The 10173-nt window shown below is 43.7% G+C and overlaps 1 protein-coding gene across 2 annotated transcripts in view; it reads right to left on the bottom strand.

The window, feature by feature from the left end:
* The window catches only part of strn (striatin, calmodulin binding protein), an 81767-nt gene that overhangs the window by 38660 nt on the left and 32934 nt on the right, over positions 1-10173 (bottom strand). The gene's annotated exons all lie outside the window — the stretch shown is intronic.

Here is a 10173-nt window from a genome sequence, read left to right as displayed (position 1 = left end):
GGCTCATGCTAACTACCCAGTTCTCCTTGTTCTGTTTATTCACACACCAGTACACATCTGTGTGTGTGTGTGTGTGTGTGTGTGTGTGTGAGAGAGAGCAGAGATAATGAGCTGTGTATGAAGCGGCAGCATCATGATGAGCAGCGCTGCAGGGAAGCCTCATAAACAGCAGTTTGTTCCGATCTTCAGAAAAATGCATTCACGTGTTTTTACACGCTCACACGTTAACCCTTTAACATCTGTGACATTTAACCATTCATGTTCCCGGGCGTTTAACCATTCATGTTCCCGGGCGTTTAACCATTCATGTTCATGGGTAAACTTGTTGTCAGGAAACTTAACGGACGAAACAGAGCTGGAAGATGGAAATATTAGGAAAAAGAATCCACCGTCCTCCTGCGGTGATGCGTTTAATGACCTCACAGACCGCCGTCCTCCTGCGGTGATGCGTTTAATGACCTCACAGACCGCCGTCCGCCTGCGGTGATGCGTTTAATGACCTCACAGACCGCCGTCCTCCTGCGGTGATGCGTTTAATGACCTCACAGACCGCCGTCCGCCTGCGGTGATGCGTTTAATGACCTCACAGACCGCCGTCCTCCTGCGGTGATGCGTTTAATGACCTACGGCGGAACATCCATGCCAACGTAAAGGATGCATGGGAGCATGCGGGCAGTGACGGTCACATTGTCATATTTTTTTTTCCGCATGTAAAGGGAACAGAAATGATACTTTAGTGTACGAGATTCATGGAAAAAATATATTTTTACATGAATAGATTATCAACTACGATACGAGTTTCACGAGTCTCACCGTGGCATTTCCAGCTCGTTCAATTTCTCTCTGGCCAATCAGAGGTCTGCAGTGTTTTCACGTCACCTTTTAGTATCGGCTCAGCTCTCATGGAAGAAAAAAGTACCAGGTACCAGGTGATATTCACAACCTTTGCCCAACTGAAATCAGAAAACGTGAGTAGTCAAGTTGAGCCATTCCTTTTACTTTACCATTTATTTCATATTCATCTTGTTTCACTCCTGAAACTTTGATTTTCACATAAACTTCCACATGAAGCGGCTCCAAAGTCATAAAAACCACGTTTCCACCCAGCAGCACAGAGTCTCCTCCATGTTGTGTCCATCACACTGAGGCTGAGGGAAACATTCAAAGCCGAGATGCTGTTAAAATAATAGACTCCTGTCGGCTTGAGCAGCAGCGACACACCCCTGGTGGGACTCGCGGGGTCGAGGAAGACCTTGAACTCGTCTTAAACGCGTTTGCGAGAATAAGAATACAAATTAAATTTGATTTGATCTGGCAGAATCCCTTAAAACGAAAGGGATTTCCAAAGACAGCTCACAGATCAGATCAGGTCAGGTCAGGGGTCAGAGGTCACCACAGCCTGAGCTCAGCACATGGGACAAACATGCATGTGACCTGAGTGCATGTGTGTGTGTGTATGTGTGTGTGAGAACCAATATGCAAAACTAAAATACTCAATAATCACGTCAAACTCCTAAAAGTCTGATTCAAATTCAGTGAAATCCAAATAAAAATCTATGCAGTCGTCACTAAATATTACAGTCCTGATTAAAGAAATAGTACATACACACACACACACACACACACACACACGCTCTGGGTTTCAAACACACATCAGCCTCTGAGATGTGATCCCTGCTGTTTTCAATCACCGCCCGCAGCGCCTCATCTTACCCACAATGCAACGCTCATTAGCTCGCTGGGCCTGCGTGAGGATGTCAGACGGCGGAGAGCGACACGGAGAGAGAAAACCTCCAGATTCAGAAAAACGCCAAGCGGATTATAAAGAAACATCTCAGGTTCAAAGACAAAAAAAAAAAAATAAAACACAATCCAGATTATCAAGAGTCACAGAAACAAGAGACACGTGATGAAAGTGAAACTAGACAGCAACAAACCAGCTGCTCAGTGGGAGGCCGCACCTGAACAGGTAACTCACTGCATTCACTCAGGTTACCGTGACTCAGTGGCTTTTTTGTGTACTTGTACTTTCTGGAATATTTTTTTTAAAGTCTTAAGTCCATTTTGTCCTTCACTACATTTTAAATCAGATCATTACAGACTGTGAAATCTTTCACAATAAAAGCTCAGTGCACAGGGTCCTCACCTCAGTTGAGTGTAATGTCCCTTTAAAAGCATGGAAAAGCATGGAAAACTGCATGGAAAACTGCATGGAAAAGATCCCAGCTAACACAGTTACTGTTTGGAAAAAGGAGCTCAGTCACTTTTACTGCCAGGACATTTGACATGAGACACTTTGGACTTTTACTGCAGGACATTTTTACTGCACTACTTCTACTTCTACTGCAGTCACATACCAGCAGAGGAACAGTACTTCTACTTCTACTGCAGTCACATACCAGCAGAGGAACAGTACTTCTACTTCTACTGCAGTCAGATACCAGCAGAGGAACAGTACTTCTACTTCTACTGCAGTCACATACCAGCAGAGGAACAGTACTTCTACTTCTACTGCAGTCACATACCAGCAGAGGAACAGTACTTCTACTTCTACTGCAGTAAAACATCAGCAGATTCGCAGTACTTCTAGAGGAGTAACAGTTTGTAGTACTCTGTCCACCACTGCTGGCAGCATCATTCATCATTGTGTTGTGGCTGCTGTAATTATTAGTGTGTACTGGTGTGTATTGGTGTGTATTGGTGTGTATTGGTGTGTATTAGTGTGTATAATCTCCTCTGCAGGACAGTTAATCTGTGATCCCGTCTGATTCTCTTTCATTTAGCGAGCGACCACCGAACCCCTCAGAGGAAACGGCGGTGTGCGTTTCCTAAATGGTGTCTGGTTTGTCTGCTGGAGGTCGTCTGGAGGACCACGGAGACCAAAATAAACAACACACACACACACACACACACACACACACACACACCCCAACATATTTTCCACTGAGGGTCGATGCCTCATTCAGCAGGTTGATCAGCATGACCTCAGCAGCTCCAACACACCAGAGGAGAGTCTGCTGACCCTCCAGCAGCTGAGGGAGTTTATTCCACAGGAGTTTGTTCAAAATCACCGGTTGGTTATTTTCGGCTGCTGGTCAGACTCAGGACATCTTCCTGTCAGACTCTGGCTTTACTTTTTAAACTCAATACACTAAATAAATAAATAAACAGATTGATACACAATGAAAATCATCACTGGTTGCCGCCCTAAATGTGATATTTTGTTGTGTTTTTGTTAGTATTCTGGTCTTGGACTTCATTGAAGATTTTACAAGAAATAAGAGTTGAACCATGTGACACAAATACAGGAAATGACCTGATGCCGAGGCGACTTGCGTCTCCACAGTCTGTCTGATCTCTCGCAGGTCATTTCCCATGAGCCCGTGGGGCCCAAAGCCTCCTGGGAAACGCAGACAGTTTGCGGGGTTTGAGGCGGGCTGGGCAGCTCAGGACTGACAGGTGACTTGTGAGCGGCGGACACGACTAACGCGACTCGGCGTGTGATCCGTCTTAACGTCTGCGCTCGGCGTCTGTGACGCGTCGGACGGGAGACGGCGGCTCGGCGGCGTGGGAACGCCGGCGTGGGAGTGAGGGGGTCATGGAGGGGGGCGTCAGGTCACTAAACCCTCAGGTCTTTGTTTCCAAAATCTAAAATGATTTCCCACCTTTCATGAAAGCTGCTCAGACTGAATGACTGCAGCACCGACTGACTGAGAGGAACTTAAAGGGGCTGTACGCAACTTTTACACATAAATTAAGATTCGCTCCATTCAATCTAAAGTCAAACGAGTTCGCAAAGGGATCATTAAGCCTATCACCCACTGATCAAAGTGCATTCTGAAGTACAACATTACAAGGTGACATCACTACTCCAGAGTCCAGTCAACCTTTACTGATGCACTTCACCTCGACCACTCTCTAATGCAGGGGTGTCAAACTCGTACCATGGAGGGCTGAGAGGCTGCAGGTTTTCATTCCAACCAACAACTCCACCAGGTGATTTCACTGATTAGTCCCGCCTCTCTGTTTCGAGGTAGGGTGATCAGTGAAATCACCTGGAGGAGTTGTTGGTTGGAATGAAAACCTGCAGCCTCTTGGCCCTCCATGGCACGAGTTTGACACCCCTGCTCTAATGGAACAGCAGAAATGAAATTATTTTTCTTTTTCTGTGAAAACTGAAAGTTTCAGCTTCTGTCCTGCAGGGTTAGTACCTGTGGACAAACATCATCATCATCAGGATGTTTTCACACCTACAGTTTGTTCAGTTTCTGGATTTAATTAATGATCACTGTCCAACTAAAGGCAAACACTGCCTTTTATAGCAAACTCTGCATCTTCTTTTAAATCACTCCTCAAAACTCACTTTATTTTATCATGTTTTTGTAACGGAGCCAATAAAAGGTTGTGTCATACACACATGTGAAAGCATTTTAAAATATTTACACATACGCATGTAAAAAAAAAAAAGAAAGAAAGAAAGAAAAAAATCGAGTTTCCTCATATCGACAAGTAATCAAGGACTCAGTCACGCCCATCCTGACTATCTTTCTGTCTGTCTATCAAACATGCTGGACTTCTCTTCTTCTGTGGTGCTCAGACCCTTTAAGAAACATGAAGCAACATGTGCAGGTGAGCAGTCCAGGTGTCTCCTCACTTCACATGTTCAGATTAGGCCCGATGTTTGATATTAGATTTGTTCTATTCCAAGACGAATTCACCTTTTATTAAAACCTGACATCCATGATCAGGTGACTCCAGTGAAACGCTGACGTCAGCAGTTCACCTGACAGGTGAGACGTGGCTTTCTTCAAACACAGCCTTTGATTTTGTGTTTCGACCGAGTCACAAAAAGCTGAGACTCTGAGAAGCCGGAACACACCGACATTACTACTTCTGTTTAAATTGTTCATATTTCTATTTTTTTTATAATCCTTGTTTATAGTGTTTATATTGCTTACTGCTATTTATCATGTGTGTATACTGTATATTTCTTCTAAATTTGCACATTGACCTACCTCTATGCACATTTTATACACCCATGCACACGTTTTTTTTTGCACATTGCTTTTTGCACACTGGGTTGTACTCAGATCTTATTCTTTATTTTTTATTTTTTAGTTATTTAATCTGTAATCTGTGGATACTGCTGAAAAACTGCAAATTTCCTGCGGGATGAATAAAGTATCTATCTATCTATCTATCTATCTATCTATCTATCTTATGGAGAGCCTCACGGGGAGTTCGGTGTCGGCTGAACCGAATCACACCTCATCCATTAAGATGCCGAGGAAACTTCCACATTTTCAGAGTCACGTCGCAGGTTTGAAATTCTGCAGCAGGGTTTAGGGCGGTTTTGTAAAATCAAACAGCACCAGCGGTCCTGAGGGGGGAAGCAGCACCGACTCGAGACCAGCAGAACCATCAGCGAGGACTAATGGGGTCCATCTATCAAACCACAGCGTGGCCGGACCCCGAGGCTCCAGGGCACAACGGCACACCTCCGTTCTGCTGTTTCTCCTCCCTCACGTCACCAGCATCACTTCATCTCCTTCCTCTGCCTTATAGAAAACATTCGTCTTGTGCAGCCCTCCTCCGCCCTGACCCGGACTCAACACACACCTCAGACCAAGGTCGGAGTGTGTGTGTGGTGTGTTTCGCCGTGTAACGTTAAGAAAATGAAGTTCACTCGGAAACGGCAGCATGCATGGTGCTCCGCGTGTCCTTTGGTCATTCGGTTCTCCTACCAGAAACAAGGCATCTTTGTATTTCATGGTCCAAATGAAATGAGCGAAATTTAAAAAAAAACAAAAAAAAAAACAGTTGATTGTCAATTAATATTTCGAATAACAATAAACACGTTTTGAATGTAAAAAAAAAAGAAAAAAAAAAAACATCTCCAACATCTTGTCTGAGTCTGGGTAACTCAGAAAAAGGCTATTTTGCCGAAAATGTTGGAATATTCCTTTAAAAGAACGATATCGGTCAAATGCTAAACACCACTGAATTTAGACCCTGCAGCTTAGTTTTAGCACTGAGAGTGCCTCCCTCCTGTACGTCACTCGGCTGCAGGGCAACACAACGCCGAGAGGGATCTGCTCTCCAGTCCCACAAGCCTTTGATGGTTCTTCTAGAACGATCCCTCTGTAACGTCCATGCTGCTGAATAGTCCAGTCATTTTATGAAAAAACCGAGGATAAATTGCAAGAGAAAAAAAATAATCTGATTTTGTATCCTCAGTATGTCCTGAGTAATTCACTGTTATATAGTGACCTTTTAATTCACTGTTTAAATGTCTGTTCTGGCATTTATTCCTTATATTCCTTATTAGCGCATATCAAATCAGATAATGTGTGATATGCATGTGTAAACAGAATAATTCAAAGAACTTGTAATTGACTTTTTTTCTTGTCTTTGTGTGTGTAATCATCTTGTGAATTTTTATAGTGATATCTGAAAGTAAAAAGTTGAACCCCTTTCCCCTGTGTGTTAAAAACAGTGTTTTTTGGTAACATGTGTTCATAAATAGGTGATTTTAAAAACTTTCCACTTTTTTTCCCGTCACTCAGGACAAACTGAGGATACAAAATCAGTTGATTTTTCTCTTGCAATTTGTCCTAGGTTGACCCCAATTTTGGCCTAAAATTACTGGACTAGGATCCTACAGGAGCACCACAGCACTCCTGTAGGTTTCCCCAGACTGTGAAACCTGCAGTGAAGCGGCTTCGGCTGCCCTCAAAACAAAAGCTAAAACAAACGCGGCGCGGCCCTGAATCAGCCGCCAAACCTCTCAGACTGCCGGCTTTCAGACTTCACGGCTTCACCTTTTCAATTTGAGACGTTCAGCCACTTTAGCCGGCACTTTCATCCTGAGTGACTTCCAATAAGCGCCACGGCAGGAGGACCTTCGGCTCCGATCAGCGGCCGGCGGCTCCCGAGGTGAGGAGCGAGGCCCGCGGACCAATCAGAGTCCTTCGCACGAGCCCAGGGAGTCGGCGGCCAAATCGAGAGGCCATTTTCCTTTTTATTACCGTCTGCAGTGAGAGAATCACAGGGCCGTGTGGTGCGTTCAGGTTTCACTCTCGCAGCACAGACCCTTATGTAAGTCTGCTCAAATCGAGCGCGGTCACAAATTGTTTCCTGAGACGGAGACGGACGCTCTCGCCTCACAGGCTCGTGGTAGAAAGATCTAGTTGGCGTTTTGTCAGCGGTGTTACGTGACTTGAGCTGCCATCATCACCTTGATAAAGGAAAATCATTAAAGCTTTGTCAAGGAATATTATGAGCATGTTTTTGCAGTAAAATTACCCACTGCAGTGTTCACCTTTCGCGGCCTCGCAGTTTCACAGATTTTTTTTTAGTGCAATTTTGCATGCTTTTTTTTTTTTTACATCGCATCTGCATCCTGATTGGCTAAGGGACTGTAGACCATTGTCAATCAATCTCCTTCGTGCCGTGTCTCCTGTACAGTACAGAATGCGTTCATTCTATAATACTGGACTTCTTTTTCTACGAAGGTTTGAACTTTGAGAGTTTAAACAAGAGAGAAAAGTGAGAAAATGTTAATGCCTGTCTGAGAAAAGTGTATAAAGTGTGTAGTGAGGGGTTTTACAGCCTTAAAACATCTAGAATAATTGTAAAAAAAATAAAATAACTCCCGCGATAAACGAGGGACCGCTTTAGTTTTCTAAATTTCTGTATTTGCCCTCCACTTCACCTCCCCCCCTCTTCTCTGTCTGGCCTGCCAACAAGAGCTTACTTGGGACTGTTTTTTTTTTTTAACTTAATATGGACCTTAATATTACAGATATCCAGTCAAGAGGAAGAACTGCCAAGCAGGTACCGTATTTTGGTGATACAGACGCTGTTTTTTCAAGGCATGGTTTCTATAGTGGTGATAATGTTAACTCGTATTGCATGAGGAATGGAATAAAACCACAAAGATCCACTGGTGCTTCTCTAAAACTGCACTTTCTGCAGACTAACATATCCAAATTTCAGAGCGATCCCACAAAAGCCACATCGTGAGGCATCCAGGTTAAAAAAGGACTAAAATCTCACCAAAAAAAAAAAAAAAAAAAAACACATTTTCAAACTGAGGCTCGGAGAAAAATGAATGTAACTCAAAAGAAACTTTGTGAGAGGAAAACACTTTTTTTTTTTTTTATAGTTTCGGTTCTAGGGGGACCAGAGTTTGTTTGTTTGCTCTCAGCCGCCTCTGGTCCAGGGTTTCCAAATTTCTTCATGTTCTGAACCTCCGAGCTGACTTTCAATGAGCCACTGACCTCCATCTGAAGTGATTTGGCCCTCCAGGGACCCTTACACCACGACAGGTCATGTGTGTGGCACATGTTACCATGGCGATGAAGCCGGGTCAGAGGAGAGCCGCCTTCATGTGCGGCAAACTCTGACTTTCAACTCAACACACCTCACTGACCCGCTCATCTCGCTTTGTGGTGCACCAGCTGTGCTCTGTGTGTGTGTGTGTGTGTGTGTGTGTGTGTGCGCGCTGCAGGCTCTGAGCGCAGAGGCCCAGCTGTTACCCAGCCGGACCAGTGACATCACCGCTGACATCACACCCCGCACGCCGACCCCCCACCGCCTCCGGCCCCCCGAGGTTCAAACCTCATCTGCTTCATTTTCCTCCTCTTCCTCCTCTTCCTCCTCTTCCTCCTCTTCCTCCTCTTCCTCCTCATCCTCCTCTTCCTCCTCTTCCTCCTCTTCCTCACTCTGCTGTTTGTTTACAGTGTAAAAATCAGGTCATCTGTTATTTTTAATTGGAGATTCCAGAACGGTGTTTTCTGTGTGCACTCAAACGCTGCACACAGATGTTTGCAGATGTTACATTATAAATACCTTCTTCTTTTCTTCTTCTTCTTTTCTTGAATATCATGTAACGCACATTTAACATCTCACTTTTTACTTTACCTTTGCTTTTAAAATTATTGTTTTACACTGCACTTTGTGTGGAGTTTAAAGTCGTAGAAAGTAGGAAGTAGTTTGTACATTTTTTCATATTATTTCACATTATTACCATTATTATTATTATTAGTAGTAGTAGTAGTAGTAGTATTAACAATAATAATAACAACACTAATTTGTAGTGCTATTATTTGTTAAATTTTTATTGTTGCCAGCAGTTTGTTCCTACTGAACGGCAAAGCAAGATTCAAAGCATGAGCCTTATTAAAAAAAAAAACAAAAAAAAACTCCAGGACTGTCCATAACGAAGGTCGGGGGATTTCCATGACCTAAACATCTTAAAACGCTCATTCCTGCTGTTTTGTTGATGTTTTGTTTTTACCCCTCACTCCAGTTTTGGCTAAAAAACACCTCAGGCCATCAATGTAAGAAATAAAAAAAAATATTTGTATATATTGGAAAAGATTCTGCTGGGGGACGGTTGTAATATTCTGAGAATAAAGTGGTAAAAAAAAAAAACTTTTTTCTCGTAAATTTGTGACTATAATCTCAGAATTTCAGTTTTTTTCTCATAAATTTACCACTTTGATATCAGAGAATAGCCAAGGTTTTTTCTTGTTTTTTTTTTTCTCTCACAATGGCCCTAATACGTCGCCATAATGCGGTTCTTTGGCCCAAAAAAAAAGAGATTCATTTGTTAATTTGTGACTTCGTAATCTCAGAATTCAAGTTTTTTCTCATAAATTTGTGAGTTTTTTAATTGTAAATTTGTGACTTTAATCTCGGCTCCGTAATACACCGTCGTATGTAACTGACCCGTTTGCATTCCTTGAAACTGATCCAACTCCCCCACTTGTGGTGTCTGGACTACACTTCCCAGAATCCCCTGGTGCTCGGCGTGCTGTCACTCAGTGTTTTCTGTGCAGAGATGATGTGAGCGGAGCGGACAACGCAGACTGCTGCTCTGTTTTCCAGCCAGCACCTCAGGCCGCTCACACACAAACTGACCCGACTGCATGTTTGCAAACTACACCCCACACACACACACACACACACACACACACACACACACACACACAGACAGAGCCTGAGGAGGAAGTAGGACGCTCTGCTCTTCATTCCTGTCAGACACATCAGAAGTGGGTCGCTCCTCACTGCGGGCGACGGCGTCTGTGATGACAGGAAGTTTCATTCTAAAAATGAGACGGCCGCTCGGTGGACGCGCAGGAAGCCGCTCCACCGAGACGAGGCAGA

This window comes from Myripristis murdjan, chromosome 1, assembly GCF_902150065.1.
Source record: "Myripristis murdjan chromosome 1, fMyrMur1.1, whole genome shotgun sequence".
NCBI lineage: Eukaryota > Metazoa > Chordata > Actinopteri > Holocentriformes > Holocentridae > Myripristis > Myripristis murdjan.
This window is presented reverse-complemented; position numbering and strand designations above follow the sequence as displayed.